Below are 16,896 nucleotides of genomic sequence, written 5' to 3' on the forward strand. Positions count from 1 at the left end.
TAAAAGAGCTGCTGAATTGTTTATAAAAATAGAAAGGATTAGGGAAAAAACAGAAGGTCCATTCATGGGAGACTGGCCTAATATAGTTCACTTGTGCAATGGAATACTATGCAGCCAGGAAAAAGGATAAATACTGATATTAAAAGATCTACACGATATCTTATTTAGTGAAAAGAAGCAAGATGCAGAACTGTGTGTACTACTTTAACTTTTGTGTAAAAGGCAGTAGGAAATTAAAAATATTTCCTTACATGCATAAAATATCTCTGGAAGAATGCATGAGAAAGAGATAGCTTTGGTTGCTTATGGTAAGGGAAGCTTGATAGCTGGGTTACATTGTAGGGGGGAACACTTTACACTGTGTAGTTTTTATTTATTTATTTATTTGGTTGCACTGGGTCTTAGTTGTGGAAGGCAGGCTCCTTAGTTGCAGCACATGGGTTCCTTTGTTGTGGCATGTGACCTGTTAGTTGCAGCATGCATGCGGGATCTAGTTCCCTGACCAGTGATCGAACCCGGGCCCCTGCATTGGGAGCGTGGAGTATTATCCACTGTGCCACCAGGGAAGTCCCCTACACTGTATAGTTTTGAATTTTGGATCACAGTAATGTGTTATCTACTCAAAAATAATTTAAAAGTGAAATCTCTAAATTTTTTTTAATAAAATGAGAAGGAATAGTTTCTTAGGACAATGGAAGATAAAACTAAATTTTGGTGTCAAGGCTATGTTCCTCTGGAACCTGGTACTTACGCCTAACTTGAGGAAATGCAAAGGGGAATCTTTATTTTCATTAGCAGAGCCTATTTAAGAAAGGTGATTTGGTTGAATCATGGGGATCAGAGTTGTAGAGAGTCTATAGAAAAACCTAACCAAGGCTTCTGGCTTGGCTTCTTGCAGCCCAGGGTCTCCAACCATGGCTTCTGCAGCTTATTTACAACATCTCTTTGGTTACATCCAAGCAGCCCCTTAAATTCCTTTACTGCACTTCTTGGTGCAAAACCATGTTGGTACAAAGTGAATTAAAACAGAACTTTGCTCTTCAGGAGCTAGGAAGTTAAAGGACCCTGATTATTTCATAATGCGTGAACAAATAACGAACAGGACTAATTTTTGCGTGTGGATTGTTGAATCTGGTTCATTCTCTCACAAGCAAACCCTTTTATCTCTAAGCAAGTATATAAAGAAATGTTCTGGGTGTCCGACAGCAAGCCTGTGAAGTACTGTCTACGGGCCACATAACATCAGGGAATGAGGATGCGGGGATGACCAATCTGTCATCCCTGGGGTCTGGGACCACACGGGGCAATGACAGAGACATGAAGAGAACATTGGAATAAAGTGTGGTCCTTGCTATCAGGGAGGCATGAACGAAATTCCGTGGGAGCCCAGAGGTAGGAGCAAGTAACTCTGCTTGCAAAGAGTTAGGAAGGGCTTCATGGAGGAGAAAATATGTAACCCAAGTCTTAAATAAGGAGTTGAAGTTGAGGGAGGTTGAGAAAGACATTCCAAGCAGGGAGAATACAGTGGGCAAAGGCAGTGAATATCAGAATAACCTGGTTCGTTCATGGGACACCAAGCAGCTTGCTCTGACTCCACAGCAGCCGCTTTTCAGGGAGTGGCAAGTATCCGGGCTAGAAAGGAAGGTCCGGACAGGGTTATAAAATGTCTTGTGTGCCGGGCGAACAAGTTCAGACTTTGTCATGCTCTCAGTCAACAGGCTCATTCGGTACTTTGCCATTACTCTCTAACCTGTTTTAAGCAGGTCGTCCTGTTGGCTTTCATACTCTTGTTAGACACAGAACAGGGATGTGGAAGGCAGGTTGGTAAACAGTGTTATCTTCCCCATTCTTCCTTTTTATTCTTCTCTCACATCTAATTAGTCATCAAAGTCTATTCTGTCACAAATGCTTTCTTTGTTTTTGCCTTAGATCAACCATTTAGCAAGCATTTGCCTGAGGCAAGTACTGGGCTAAAGACTTTATACACACCGTCTTATTCAACCTTCAAACAGCCCTGTGAGGTCACGTTTTAGTCAGTGTTCTTGGTAGCAGGCAACAGATGTCTTAAGTAGAAAAGCAATTTACTGGAAAGTTATCAGGCAACTCACAGAATTTATAGGAAGGTAGAAGACTAGGTTCAGGGAAGAGCCAAGGGAAGAAGCAGAGCACAAAGTTGGGATCCAACCTCAGCTACAATTCCCAGGACATGCCCCGCCATGCCTGTGGATGCTAATCTCACCACAGAGACTTCGAAGATTCTCAAGCTGACCACAGTGCCTTTGCATCACCACCCCCCAGCACAGAGAGGAGGGAGAGCATCAACTGGCTCTACTCAAAGCATGAGGAACAGCTTCTCTTTTGTGGCTTCCCAATCCCATTGGGATTCATTCAAATTAGGAAGGATGTCTAGATAATGCACTTCAAAAACGACAAACACCCATGAGTGCATTTTGTAGATGAGGGAATAGCCTTACAGCAGGTAGGTTAGGTAGTCAAGCAACTCAGCTAGTCAGTGGGGAAGCCAGGCTTGGAGCCCGAGTCAGCTTGTTTGCAAAGCCCACGTGTGATGCAGTCCTTTGCACTGCCTTCTCTAAACGATCCCAGCTCCATTTCACAGCCCACACACCAGTCCACGCTCCCGTCACCTCGTCTGCATTACCGCCTCCTACCTGATCTCCCTGCTTTGTGCTCCCCCGTCTCAGTTCATTCTCTACACAGTTGCTAAGATAATATTTTTTGAGTACCATCCACATTACATCAACCACTTGTTTAAAAATCCGTGACTCACCCCTTCGAGAGCCTTTCCTGATTGATATCCACGCCGATCACTCAGTAATCAGTGAAATAACATCGTTACAGTGCTATCACAGATGCATAATTTATACTACACTAGGTTATATTATGCATAGTCTCTAGCTATTCCATTGATGTGTGACTCTGCTAAGGTCGGAGAGCCTGTCTTCTGCTGCTTTTGCGACTCTAATGACAGTTACTAGCATCTAACACCTTGACTGTCTTCTAACTGAATCCTGGGGCCCTCCAGGAGAGTTGTGGTACTATCATCAATGTTATTATTTGCAGAGCACTTCTCATTGGCGAATTCATTATTAGCTTCCCTGACATTTCCCAATTGCTTCCTGTGTTTCTCTGCCATATATACTGTGCCCTACCTAGATTAAGTGTGTTACAAAATTGCTAATAATGCTAACAATTTTATTTCAGCTTTTGGAAATGTTTCTTTACTCCACCCCCAGATACTGTAAGTTGAGGAAAGGTAAAAAGTGGTATATTTTTTCTTTGAGCTGGGAGGTGAGAGGAAATATTATTTAGAGCATGCCCCTCCTTTCCAATTAGGAATAATAAAGGTTATATAAACATGGTGCACCACATGTGATTAGGGTGCCTGGCCAGGTGACCAGCTTGAGGTTCCTATAAGAAAGCCTCTTGCCTGGTTCCTGAATTGCTTTCAGATGGCAGAGGGCATCATTACAACTAATAATGCTCTGGACTCTCAAAACCCTCTAGACCCCTCTAAATCCAGATCAAGGAGGCCAAGGACCAGAGCGCTGTAGGTGTTCTACCTCCCACCTCTCTGTGCTCCAGTCTCTAGCAACGTTTTTTGAAGACTTGTCTCTTTCTTGAGTTTATGACATCAGAAGAGGTCATACCTACACACACAGCACACAACTTGAGGATCGCTCCCACCGCTAGAATGAACAAAACTCAGAATTTATTTAAACAATACTCATATATGCTGTGGTCTCTTCATAGATGTCAAGAGGAAGGATAAAAAGGTTAGGGTTTCTGTCTTCAAGGGGTTAACCTTCTGTATGGGGAGACAAATCTATTAAACGTACAATTGATGAATAATGGGATGAGGCAAAAAGTAAGTCTATGCTGGGTATAAGAATGGCACATGGAAGGGAGTAATCCACTCTGTTTGGTGGCGGGGCGGGGGTGTGGATACCCAGAGGCCTTACAGAGGATGAAATGCTTGAGCTAAGACTGAGGAAAAGAGTAAGAATTTGCCAGACAGATGAAGTGGGGAAGAACATTCTAGGAAGAGAGCAGAGAGGTGTACCATGGGACGAAAGGCTTAGGTTATTGTCAGGTACCTTGGATTCTGAAGATGCTTATTGAGCACCCATTCTTTCCTTCTCTGCAAATTTCCTAGACAGGGGGTTGAGCGTAACTGACCTCGCTCCCGGCTCCAGGGATGGGTCTTGATTGGCCTTAGCCAGCTGGCATAATCCATTCCCCTGTCATAGCTGGTTCCCAGAGAGGCAGGTCCTCCAGGCCTAAGAAAATCAGCCATGGCATTCCTCAGGTATATTAGTTCAGGGCTGGCTATGTCCAATCAGAAAGAAGCCCAGGACTTCGGCTTGATAGTTGGGGAAGAGGAAGCATGTAAACCTGAGAGCCGCTAGTTTCCACTTTGTTACTTCAAGGGGAGCCCACCAGAGGAGAAAGACGTCACATGGAGCTAAGGGAATTGCAGAGAAATGGAGCCAAATGGCCTGAACAAACTCCGACCAGAGATTAAGTGGAGCCTTGTGTTCCCTTCATTCTCTGAAAGATCAAGTCGGATTTTTTGTTACTTGCAGCTAAAATCATTCTACCTGACGCAGTGTCACTGGATTTGAGGTTGGAGGGGGTAGAGGGTGGGGAATGAATGGACTGGAGAGGTAGGCATGGGCCAGACGATGGGTATAGTTTCAACTCTAGAGACAGGGAAAGCTGTCAAAGGTTTCAGGCCGTGTTAGGGAGTAACAGGATCTGATGTGAGTTTTAGAACGATTACTCTAGCAGCGATGAGAAGCGTGGCTTCAAGGGAACACGTCTGGGGCCGAGAGAACAGGAAACCATGACACATTGCCACTTCCTTCATCATGCCATTCAAGGGTGCATGTTCTAGCTCCTTTTTGCATGAATCCCAAAAGGGAATCAGATTTTTTAAAATGCTTAATCTGAGAACATATGAAATAGGACATAAATTCTTCAGGATTTTATACCTGGGAAGTAAGGATGTATGTTTCAGATGCCCATAAAATTCTTCAGGGATTGAATGTAGGAGATCAAAGTTAGGGTTTTACTGTTTGGGCTGTCAGTAATACGTTGGCCTCCTTCTGTTTCTCGGTAGAACTTCCAATTTGTTCTATATTCCCTCTTAACTCTTTTTATTTATTTGTCAGTGCAGTCTTTTTTCTCATTGTTTTGAGTTTTTTGTTTTTGCTTTTTTCTCCCTAGAGACAGGATGGCAGTTGAAGAAAGAAAAACGTTGAGTCAATTGGCACAAAAGCCCTTTTCCCATGGTATGTCTTCTCTTGAGGGGAATTAACCTGATGCTCACCAATTTGACTCAAGAGGAGGCATCTTTGATAACAAATATTCGTCCCAATCTCTTTGGACTCCATTTATTAATTGCCAAGTAAATTCTATTGATAGGAGCTATGTGGGTATGTGACTCTGCTCCACTTCACTGGAAACTGTTCTGTAAAGATATTAAGATTTAGTTAATCTTTCTGCTTGCTTGTCATCGCTGAGCTTCCTCTTCATGCCTTGCACTGTGCTTGATACTGGGGACAATAGGAGAAGAAAGCTGAGTCTCTGCTTAAAAAGGCTTGTAGGATAAATTCTGATGATGGGAGGTGTTTTCCTAAAACCAAGTCAATGAGGCCTAAGCAATAACAGTGGTTCCTATCTAAGATGGCTGTGTTATGTTGATCCTTAAACTCATGAGAGGTTTTAAAAAGCCTGATTAGATATATACAAAGAGTTTCAGATGCCGTTCTGCCAGGACTCCAGTGACATTAGAATTTTGGTCATTGACCACTGATCTTCAGTCAAGGTCTTTGAGGATAAAGATGATCTCATTCTTTGTTAACAGAATCATTTCTCTCCCTCATGTGTACAATTTTAGATGGAAAATGGAGCCAAAAGCAGGTACTTGTAGAAAAATGTGTTATCCCCCAAAGTTGCCACAATACACAAAATGTCCATTCTGTAAAGAACTGTAGTTATATGTGAGAGTTAGGGATTGTTTCCTCCAAATGAATAAACCATCTTGCCCAAATGGCAATAAATTTCACCTCTTCCCCATTTCACTATTTCCTATGGGCGATATTCATTCTCCAAAGTTCCCATTTAATTCCTTCTTACACTTTTTTTTTCTCTTTTTTGGCCGTGCCACGTGGCTTGAGGATCTGCAGATCTTAGCTCTCCAACTAGGGACCGAACCTGGGCCCTCGGCAGTGAAGGTGCCGGGTCCTAACCACTGGACCACAAGGGAATTCCCCCTTCATACATTCTTTTAAACATTATTTGATGTGGGAGATTTACAGCAAAACTGACCGCATACTTGTCCACCAGAACCTGAGCGTAGTCCTGACCTTTATTTTCAAACCAAAATCTTTTCACATCAACTCCTCTCCTCTGCTTGCTCATTGGACTCTAGAGCCAGTGACCCTCTAATGATAAAACCAAGATATGAACCAAATCGAGCTCTGTCCTTGACTTCGCAAGGGAGTTAATCACATCTAGAGCCTGGCTCAGAGCAGGCACTGAGCAAATATTTGCTGGATAAAAGAATAAATGAAGATAATGTCTAAGGAGTTGTGAGTTAGTTTGAGTTTTCTTGAGCTAAACTGAGGACTCTGGCAGATTTAAGACCCTTGAATGACAAGCTGAGGAGGTTATATTCTCATTTCTGCTTTCAGTCAGCAAGTTTTTGAGACCCACCCCGCTCTAGGAATAATAGTCTCACTTCCTCTTGACCAAAGGCACTTGGGGTTCCTCTGCTCTTGGGTTCCTAAGAAGGGAGTTCACTGGTCACAGTCCCTGCCCCTTGCTTCAGCCCAGGTCAGGGCTAGTGTAAGGGTGGGTCTGCAGTGGCATCAAAGTTATTAGTAAAGAGAAAGCCAAGAAGGAACAGAAGCATACACTCTCTTCCTCCTTCTCTTTTCTTTCACTATTTCACCCTGTCACCATTTCCCTAGAGTGGGTTCCCACTCCCACTTCATTCTACCCTGTCCTCCGAGTTCCTCTGCAGAACATTCCAGAAGAGCTGGTTTTCCTTTGAAATATAGATGACCCTAATTCCTGTTTATTGCTGGCAGGAATGCAAAATGGTGCAGCCACTTTGGAAGACAGTTTGGCAGCGTCTCACAAAAATAAACATACTCTTACCATGCAATCCAGCAGTGTGGCTCCTTGGTATTTATCCAAAGGAGTTGAAAACTTAAGTCCACAGAAAAACCTGAACACGGATGTTTACAGCGGCTTTACTGATAATTGCCAAAACGTGGAAGCAACCGAGATTGAGTAGGTGAACGGTACCTTCAGACAATGGAATATTATTCAGACAATTCAATATTATTCAGTGTTAAAAAGAAATGGGCCATCAAGACATGAAGGAACTTTAAAAAACATGTTACTAAGTGAAAGAAGCCAATCTGAGAAGCCTGCATACTGTATGATTCCACCTTTACGACATTCTGGAAAAGGCAAAACTATGGAGGCAATAAAAAGATGAGTGGTTCCTGGGGGTGGGCGGCAGGGAGGGTGACTAGGCAGAGCACAGATGACTTTTAGGACAGTGAAATTATTCTGTATGATACTATATGATGGATACATTTCATTATATTTTTTACTTTTATTATTATTTTGTTGGCCGCACTGCACGGCTTGTGGGATCTTAGTTCCCCAACCAGGGATCTAACCCACACCCTCGGAAATGAAAGCACAGAGTCTTAACCGCTGGACCACCGGGGAATCCCCTATACATGCCATTACATGTTTGTCCAAACCCATAGGATGTACAACACCAAGAGGGAACCCTAAGTTAAATGATGGACTTGGGGCGATAATGATGTGTCATTGTAGGTTCACCAGTTGTAACAAAGGTACCACTCTGGCAGGGGAGGCTGTGCGTATATGGGAACAGGGGAGATATGGGAAATCCCTGTACTTTCTGCTCAATCTTGCTGTGAACTTAAAATTGCTCTAAAAAAATAAAGTCTATTCAAAACATACATAGATGGGTAGTTAGATGATACAGCTGTAGATATAGATATAGATACAGATATAGATATAGATACAGATATAGATATAGTTATAGATATAGAAATGAAATTTACTTCAGACCTTTGAGTACATGAAAAGCTATTTTTAGCCCAAGGTTTCCTGGGCTAAAGAGGAGTGGGGAGGATTGAAGAAGAAGATTAAGGAAAAAGCCTTGCAAAAGCCTGTGCTTGCTTCCAGCACAGGTAAGTAGGCGAAAAATCACAGGCTGTTTTCTGTTACTCAATGGGCGCCCCCACCAAAAAAAAAAAAAAAAAAAAAAAGACATTGGTCTGATCAGAAACATTAGATGCTACCAATGGAAGAGCATGCAGGCTGGCTAGTCTCTCATTCTGGGAAAGGAAAGGCAACGGGAGATGGGCCCTGTACTTGGAGACCCAGCCCTCTGTATCTCGGATCACTTTTCCTGTACCCTTCCATTGGATTCCCAGGTCTGTGGTTCCCGGATTACCCTAGACACCAAGGGCCACCTGCATCAGAATCACCTGAAACGCTTTATAAAGAGTCAGATTCTCAGGTCAAGCTCCCAGAAAACCAAGTTCAGCCATTCAGGGACAGGATCCAGGAATTTTCCAGAAGTTCCCAAGGCACTCAAGTGCAGCCGGGTTTCAGAAGCAAAAAACCCTTGTTGTCGAGGGAGTCCTAGTGCCTGCTGCTGGGAAGGGAATGGGGAAGGAAGGGAGGAGGGAAACAAATGGAGGGATGTTTATCTGATGTTCCTGGATGTAATTTAAAAGATATTCTTCCGGAGAAGCATCATTCGTCATGGAAGTCCTAGGCCAAGGGACTGCTAGTTCTGCACTGGAGGGATTTTGTGAGCCTGCCTGGGACCCACAAATGCATATTTGAGTCAGCAAGAAAATTCAGAGTTCAAAACAATGAATGCTAGACTTCCAGTAAGTGTGGACTTCCAATAAAGATGGAATCTCTATTCTCAGATTTTTGCCCTTTGAAAAGTTGGGACTTCTGCTGCAAGATGTTGTGGCCCTGACTTGTGACCCAGTTCTGATCATTAGATTTCTCCTTTGTTTTGAGACTAAGTCATCATCTCCACCCCTTTTCTTCTGTCCCCATGTTTTCCCTGTGGTCCCCTTCCAAGTCCTTCTCAGCTTTCCCCTCTTCCTTTAGAGGAGCTACTTGCCAGATGCTGGCCTCTTCCTTCAGATGAATGACCTTATTCTTGTTTCACAACAACTCTGGGAGTTTGGTGTTGTAATGTTACAGATGAAGAAAGGGAGGCTCCAACAGATTCAGTGACTTGCTAAAGGACACACTGGTAAGAGGCTCTACTCCCACCTTGCCCCCTAGTTTTGACACCTAGGACCCTGTCCAGGCCTCCTACTCAGAACACCAGTCCTTGAGACCCGGGCCCTACCTTGCTTTCCTAAGTTGTCATCTCAGATTTGAATGCCCTGCTCTTGAACCCAAGCCTGGAGGTGGGTGCAGAGCTGCCTCTCCGATGTCCTCGCTGCTCACTGACTGCCTCTGGCTCTCACACCAGTATCCCAGACCCCTCTCGCTAAGTGTGGGTTTCATCTGATGAGGCCGGATCCCCAGATCCCTGCTGCATTAGGGAAAACCCAGTTCTTCTCCTGTGTTTCTCCTTTACTCTCACACAACTTCCGCATGCACACTTCTGACACCAGATGTGTGGGGTTATTCTCCCATCAAGCAATTCTCTGACACCAGCTGGGTGTCCTATACTTTAATTCAATTCTGACACTGTCTACCCGGAGAGAGCACCAGTTCCCACAGGTTAAGGGCTCAGTCCCATGAGACTGCCCCCCACTTCAGATGCCAACTGAAAGTAGTAGGTCTCCAGGTCACCCCCACTTCTGTCCAATTTGGCTACAAATCAGAGGTTCCCACCACCCCCTCCTCTAATTCAATTGATTTGCTAGAATGGCTCACAGAACTCAGGGGAACACTTATGTTTACCAGTTTATTAAAGCATCTGATAAAGGATACAGATGAAGAGCCAGATGAAGAGATACATAGGATGAGATCTGGGAGGGCCCAAAGTGCAGAAGCTTCTGTCCCTGTGGAGTTGGGGTCCATCACCCTCCTGGTGTGAATGTTCTCACCAGCCTGGAAGCGCACTGAACTCCCTACCCTGGGGATTTTGTGGAGGCTTTCTCACATAGGCATGAGCAATTATGAACTCCACTTCCAGCCCCTCTCCCCTCATGGCGGGTGGGTGGAGGGGGGCAGTGCATCTCCAAGCTTCTAATCACAGCTTGGTCTTTCTGGTGACCAGCCCTCATTAGAACAAGAGATATTCCTAGTGCTCTTATCACTTAGGAAACTACAAGGGTCTTCAGAGTTCTGTGTCAGACACCAGGGCAGAGGCCAGGGTATATGCTTCTTACTATTTACACCTGCCCAGCTTTCTATTGCCAGACTAGACTGCTGAGGATGAGCCAGAAAAATACATGCTGCTTACTATTAGGAAAAGCTTTGGACTCAGCTCTGACCCTTTTCCCTGGACTAACCTTGCTTCCTATAATTGGCCTTCCAAGAGTGAGGAATCAATGCAAAAGAAGTTGCCTTGTCCAATTATTAAGCACAATTCTTCTCGTTTAATGCTTCCCTAAAAGCTTCCACGTCCTGCTGGAGTGGCAGCCCCCTTTCTGTTTCCTAGATCAGTGGTATCCAAACTGTGGCCTGTGGAGCTCTGCTCCGTGAAAACTTGTCAAGTGGTACACGGACACACATCATTATAAGGGTATTCATTTCCAGATCCTCAACATTTTTTTTTTTTTTCTCTTGCGGTACGCGGGCGTCTCACAGCTGCGGCCTCTCCCGTTGCGGAGCACAGTCTCCGGACGCGCAGGCCCAGCGGCCATGGCTCACGGGCCCAGCCGCTCCGCGGCACGCGGGATCCTCCCGGACCAGGGCACAAACCCGCGCCCCCTGCAGCGGCAGGCGTACTCTCAACCACTGCGCCACCAGGGAAGCCCCCCAGATCCTCAACTTTTATAGGTACTTTTTCCTAAAACCAATTTGCCTGAGGATCTGCCTGCATTTATGTCAGATGTTCTCCCATCTCATAAACTTTCCCCATTCCATGTCTTACTGTGGTGCTTTGCATGGGGTAAAAACAACAACAAAAAGGTACTACAAAATATTGATTTGGGGACTTCCCCGGTGGCGCAGTGGTTAAGAATCCGCCTGCCAGGGGCTTCCCTGGTGGCGCAGTGGTTGAGAGTCCGCCTGCCGATGCAGGGGACACGGGTTTGTGCCCCGGTCTGGGAAGATCCCACATGCCGCACAGCGGCTGGGCCTGTGAGCCATGGCCGCTGGGCCTGCGCGTCCGGAGCCTGTGCTCTGCAACGGGAGAGGCCACAACAATGACAGGCCTGCATACCGCAAAAAAAAAAAAAAAAAAAAAAAGAATCCGCCTGCCAACGCAGGGGGACACAGGTTCGATCCCTGGTCTGGCAAGATCCCACATGCTGCTGAGCAACTAAGCCCGTGCTCCACAACTACTGAGCCTGCGCTCTAAAGCCTGAGCGCCACAACTACTGACGCCCGCGTGCCTAGAACCCGTGCTCTGCAACAGGAGAAACCACTGCAATGAGAAGACCGTGCACTGCAAAGAAGAGCAGCCCCCGCTTGCTACAGCTAGAGAAAGCCCGTGCGCAGCAAGGAAGACACAATGCCTCCAAAAATAAGTTTAAAAAATAAAAATTAAAAAAATATTGATTTGGTGGAAACTTTTGTATCGAGATATAACTGATGTCTTAGTTTCAGGTGTACTACATCATGATTCAATACTTGAATATATTGTGAAATGATCACCACAAGTCTAGTTATCATCCATCACCACACATAGCTACAATTTTTTTCCCCTTGGGATGAGAATACTGCATCATTACATCCCCAGGACTCATTTATTTTATAACTGAAAGTTTGTACCTTTTTGACTACCTTCACCCATTTCACTCACCCTCCATCCCCTTAGGGGATTTCCCCTATCCCCCTTAGGGGGAAACGCTAACGGTTTCTAAGGCAAGTTAACTCACAGATCTTTCTGGCCTTCTTTATAAGTATTCCTGATAAGAGAGAAGAAACAAGGATATTTTGGCTCCTCTTAAGAGGTTTTGAATTCTATAAAGCAGAAATGGGGGTGCATATATCTTTTCTAATTAATGTTTTTGTTTTCTTCAGCAAAATACCGAGGGGTGAAATTGCGGGATCATATGGTAGTTTTGTTTTTTATTTTCTGAGGAAACTTCATACTGTTTTCCATAGTGGCTGCACCAATTTACATTCCCACCAAAAGCGCCACCAGGGAAGCCCCAACCTCTCCATATCTTTGTCAACATTTGTTATTATCTGTATTCTATTTTAGCCATCCTAATAGTTGGAAAGTGGTATCTCATTGTGTTTTTTTTTTTTTTTTTTTATTTGCTGTATGCGGGCCTCTCACTGTTGTGGCCTCTCCCGTTGCGGAGCACAGGCTCCAGACGCGCAGGCTCAGCGGCCATGGCTCACGGGCCTAGCCGCTCCGCGGCATGTGGGATCTTCCCGAACCAGGGAACGAACCCGTGTCCCCTGCATCGGCAGGCGGACTCTCAACCACTGTGCCACCAGGGAAGCCCCTTATTGTGGTTTTGATTTGCATTTCCTTGATGACTAATGATGCTGATCATCTTTTTATGTGCTTATTGGTCACGTATATATATTCTTTGCGGGAATGTCTATTCAGATTCTTTGCCAATTTAAAAATTGGTTTATTTGTCTTTTTACTATTGAATTGTAAGAGTTACTTATATATTCTAGATATAAGTCCCTTGTCAGATATATGATTTGCAAAAATTTTCTCTTGACAATGTGATTTTTGACATGTAACTCAGAAAGAATTCAAAGAGTTGAGTAGCACTGATATAACAAGACTCGTTCCACTCACATATATTGGGTTGGCCAAAAAGTTCCTTTGGTTTTTAAGTAAAAATAAAAGACACATTCTTCATTTTCACCAAGAACTTTATTGAACAACATATTCACCCTTTTGTTCCACTACCTTCTGCCATTTTCCAGGCAACTTCACAATCCCATCTTCCCAAAACTTTTTATCTGTTTGAGCAAAGAACTGTTCCAGGTGCTTTTACAGTCTTCCAGGGAATTGAAATTTTTTCCATTAAGAGAATTTTGTAAAGACCGAAATAAATGGAAATCCGAAGGTGCAATGTCTGGTGAATATGGTGGATGAATCACAACTTCCCAGCCAAGCTCTAACAGTTTTTGCCTTGTCATCAAAGAAACGTGCGGTCTTGCGGTATCCTGATGGAAGATTATGCGTTTTCTGTTGACTTATTCGGGATGCTTTTTGTTGAGTGCTTCTTTCAGGTGGTCTAATTGGGAGCAGTACTTGTTGGAATTAATTATTTGGTTTTCCGGAAGGAGCTCATAATAGAGGACTCCCTTCCAATCCCACGATATACACAACATCACCTTCTTTGGATGAAGACTGGCCTTTGGTGGGGTTGGTGGCGGTTCATTTCACTTGCCCCACGATCTCTTCCGTTCCACATTATTGTACAGTATCTACTTTGCATCACCTGTCACAATTTGTTCTAAAAACAGAACGTTTTCATTACGTCTAAGTAGAGATTTGCTGGCGGAAATACGGTCAAGGAGGTTTTTTTCGCTTATGTGGAACCCAAACATCAAAGTGATGAACTTAACCAAGCTGGTACAAATGATTTTCAACACTTGATTTGGGTATTTTGAGTATGTCGTCTATCTCCTGCATGGTATATTGTTGATTGTTCTCAATTAATGTCTCGGTTTGATTGCCATCAACTTCAACTGGTCTACCTGACTGTGGAGCATCGTCCAGTGAGAAATCTCCAGCATGAAACTTGGCAAACCACTTTTGACATGTTTGATCAGTCACAGCACCTTCTCCATATACTGCACAAATCTTTTTTACCTTTCTTGAAATAATAAAGCATAAATGGCTGAAAATGTTGCTTTCTTTCTTCCATCTTCAATATTAAAATGGCTACACAAAAATTCACCAATTTTGATGTCTTTTTTTAAATGCACACTGATATGACAGCTGTCACATACAATCTAACAAAATTGTTTTGACTGAAGTTAAAGACAACAAACCATCTTATGGAAAAAACAAACGAATACTTTGGCCAACCCAATATTTATATAAATGAGATTTCTTAGCCCTTATATTTACAAGATAAAATATAGGAACAGAATTCATCCTGAATCCTCTTAATTCTATCAGTAAATCATTATTTATCCTTGGATACAGGGGAATGTAAAAACGTAGCCTTGTTCATCTTGAATAATAATTTTCATTAAACATTTCTAGTTAAAATTTACTTTTTATGTTTAATAATTTTTATATACATTTCTAATAGACTTATGTTGTTTTGACCTATTGTGTACTAACAATTGTAAGGATCAGTTAATGTAGAAGAAACTTTTAAAAATCAGAGATTTATGGCCTTAGTATATTAAGTAAATCGTAGAATTTAAATATATATACATATTTTTTTGTTTGTTTCAGATAGTATTACAGGGAAATCAATAAAAGATCATCAAGCGTGAACTATTTACAACAAATGTTAATATTTACAAGATGCTAGAACTCAGACTTTTCGGAATATTTAAATTTATATACTGAAATTCTTCAAAATTCTTTAAGGTGGAATATGAACAAAGGAGTTTGAGAATCATTTTTCTGGCAGTAGTCTACTTCTTTCCGTCTTTAATCTCCATTAGAATGCCCTTTCCTGAGGGTGGGGAATTGGGGCTAAGCGGTCTTAGATTTCCTGAGAGTTAGCAAGAGTTCCCAACCTGGGTCTCTGATACTTGTGTGCCTTGCGAAATTGCACGTAAAATTGCACGTAAAATATAAGTGTACATATACATACACTCCCCACTCCAGTTGATCTGTAATATTCAACTGGTTTTTCATAAGGTCTGTGACCTAAAACGTTTAAGAACTACTGTAACTACTACCTTCCTCTCACCTGCCTATTAGTACACCTCATTTATCTCATGCTAGGCCTTTCTCTTGGGTACCAATTAATCACTTGTTGCCTTTACCATACCGCTATTATCGTCTGCCTGCTGGATATCATCTGCAGTTTTGTGTCTTCTCCCAAGGATCACCCGATCCCAGGAATTAGGGCAAGTTCCAGATACCAGTCTTTCCATTATGCTCTAGTGGAACAGAGTTAAACAAATCCTGAATGGCCTTTCTATTCATTTATTTAACGAATACTTAACAACATGCCTCCTGATATGCCAGGTACTATTCTAAAGGCTAGGAATACAACGATGAACAGGCAGACAGGTCTCTCCTCTCCCAGTGTTTCTCTTCTGGAAGAGGAAGACTAAGAACTAAATAAGAAACACACAAGATTATTTTGGGCAGAAGTAAGTACTGTGAAGAAAACACACCCGGGTGATATGACAACGAGTGTTATGAAGAAGTAGGGTTCGGTTGGAAGGTCAGGACTCTTTAAGGAGCTAACATCGGAGCTGAAGCCTGAGTGGTGAGAAGAAAGTAGCCGAGAGGTGAACACAGTTGGTGCAAAGGCCGCCAGGAGGAAGGAGGTTGGTGTTTCTGGGGAATTTCCAAGCCAGAGCTTGGAAAGTACTGAGCAGAAGAGGTGAGGTTGGAGAGGCGTTTCATCCCGAGTGCAACAGTAAGCCAATGATGTGTTTTAAGCAGAGGAGGAACTGATCTGGTTTATATTTTAAAACAAAATCCTTCTGGCTACTTTGATAAAAATGGATTGTATGGGTTCAAGAGAAGAAATAGAGAAAGCAGTTAGGCTACCATGGTAGTAGAGGCCAGAGATTATGGTGACTTGGACTGGGGTGGAGATGATATAAATGGGAAAATTCCAGATATACTTTGGAGGTGGAGCTGATGGGACTTCTAAATCGTCTGGATAGAATCGTGAAGGAAAAGGGAAGAGTCAAGGATGACTCCTAGGAAGTTAGTTTTGAACAAGTGGGTGAATGATGCAGTAGATTTAAAGATACTATTTGGGAATGTCTGGAACACCTACTAAACAGTTAAGTGACAGAGTGGAGTAGCTTTAGATACATGAGCCTGGAGTTAGAAATGTGGTCAGGGTAGAGATTATTATGGGAGTCAGGACCTTACCGATGGTATTTAAAACCACTGTGGCAGGCTGAGTAATGTCCCCCTGAATATGTCCATGTCCTAATTCCTGGAATCTTAAAGAACCTACTGTGTATGAAGGCACTTAAAATCTGTCACTTGTAAGCCTCACAACAACCCAAGGTGGGTGTTATTATCCTCCACTTGGCAGATGGGGAACTGGAGGCTCAGAGAAGTGGAAAGCCCTGTTTTGCACTGTGCTTTGAGACAGGTCCAGCTTACCTACCTCCTCGGCTGCCCAAAAACCTGCCTTATAAAATGCATTTCTACGCGGCCTGTCCCATTCCTTGTCTAGCTCTGGCATATTATTTTTCTCACCTTCAGAGCCCTTGCCAGCCCAATTACACCACAGAGACCATGACCACTCCTCAGCTAGCTTGTTAACTGTGGAAGGGCTTAGTGGGATTATCACATAACCAACTACTCCGCATGCCAGGCCCTTTGCCAGGCACCTAACATGCATTCACAAATCACAGATTACTCTATCCATCGTCTCTGGAGCAATCTAGAAAGGAAGGATTACTGGGGAATGGGAAGAAGTCAGGAGCAGGGGCGCCTGAGTTCAAGTCTGGGGGTGCTATAGCCCTGACTTGAAGCTAAAGTAATCCTGGTCTAGTAACTTAACCATCTAAGAAAACGAGGAGGTTAAC

General features: G+C 43.4%; 1 long non-coding RNA gene across 1 annotated transcript in view; it reads right to left on the reverse strand.

Annotated features, from left to right (window-relative positions):
* LOC117203111 (uncharacterized) overlaps positions 1-16,896 on the reverse strand; it is a 42,049-nt gene that overhangs the window by 24,730 nt on the left and 423 nt on the right. The window lies entirely within an intron of this gene.

Source organism: Orcinus orca, chromosome 18, assembly GCF_937001465.1.
Source record: "Orcinus orca chromosome 18, mOrcOrc1.1, whole genome shotgun sequence".
NCBI classification, from domain to species: domain Eukaryota; kingdom Metazoa; phylum Chordata; class Mammalia; order Artiodactyla; family Delphinidae; genus Orcinus; species Orcinus orca.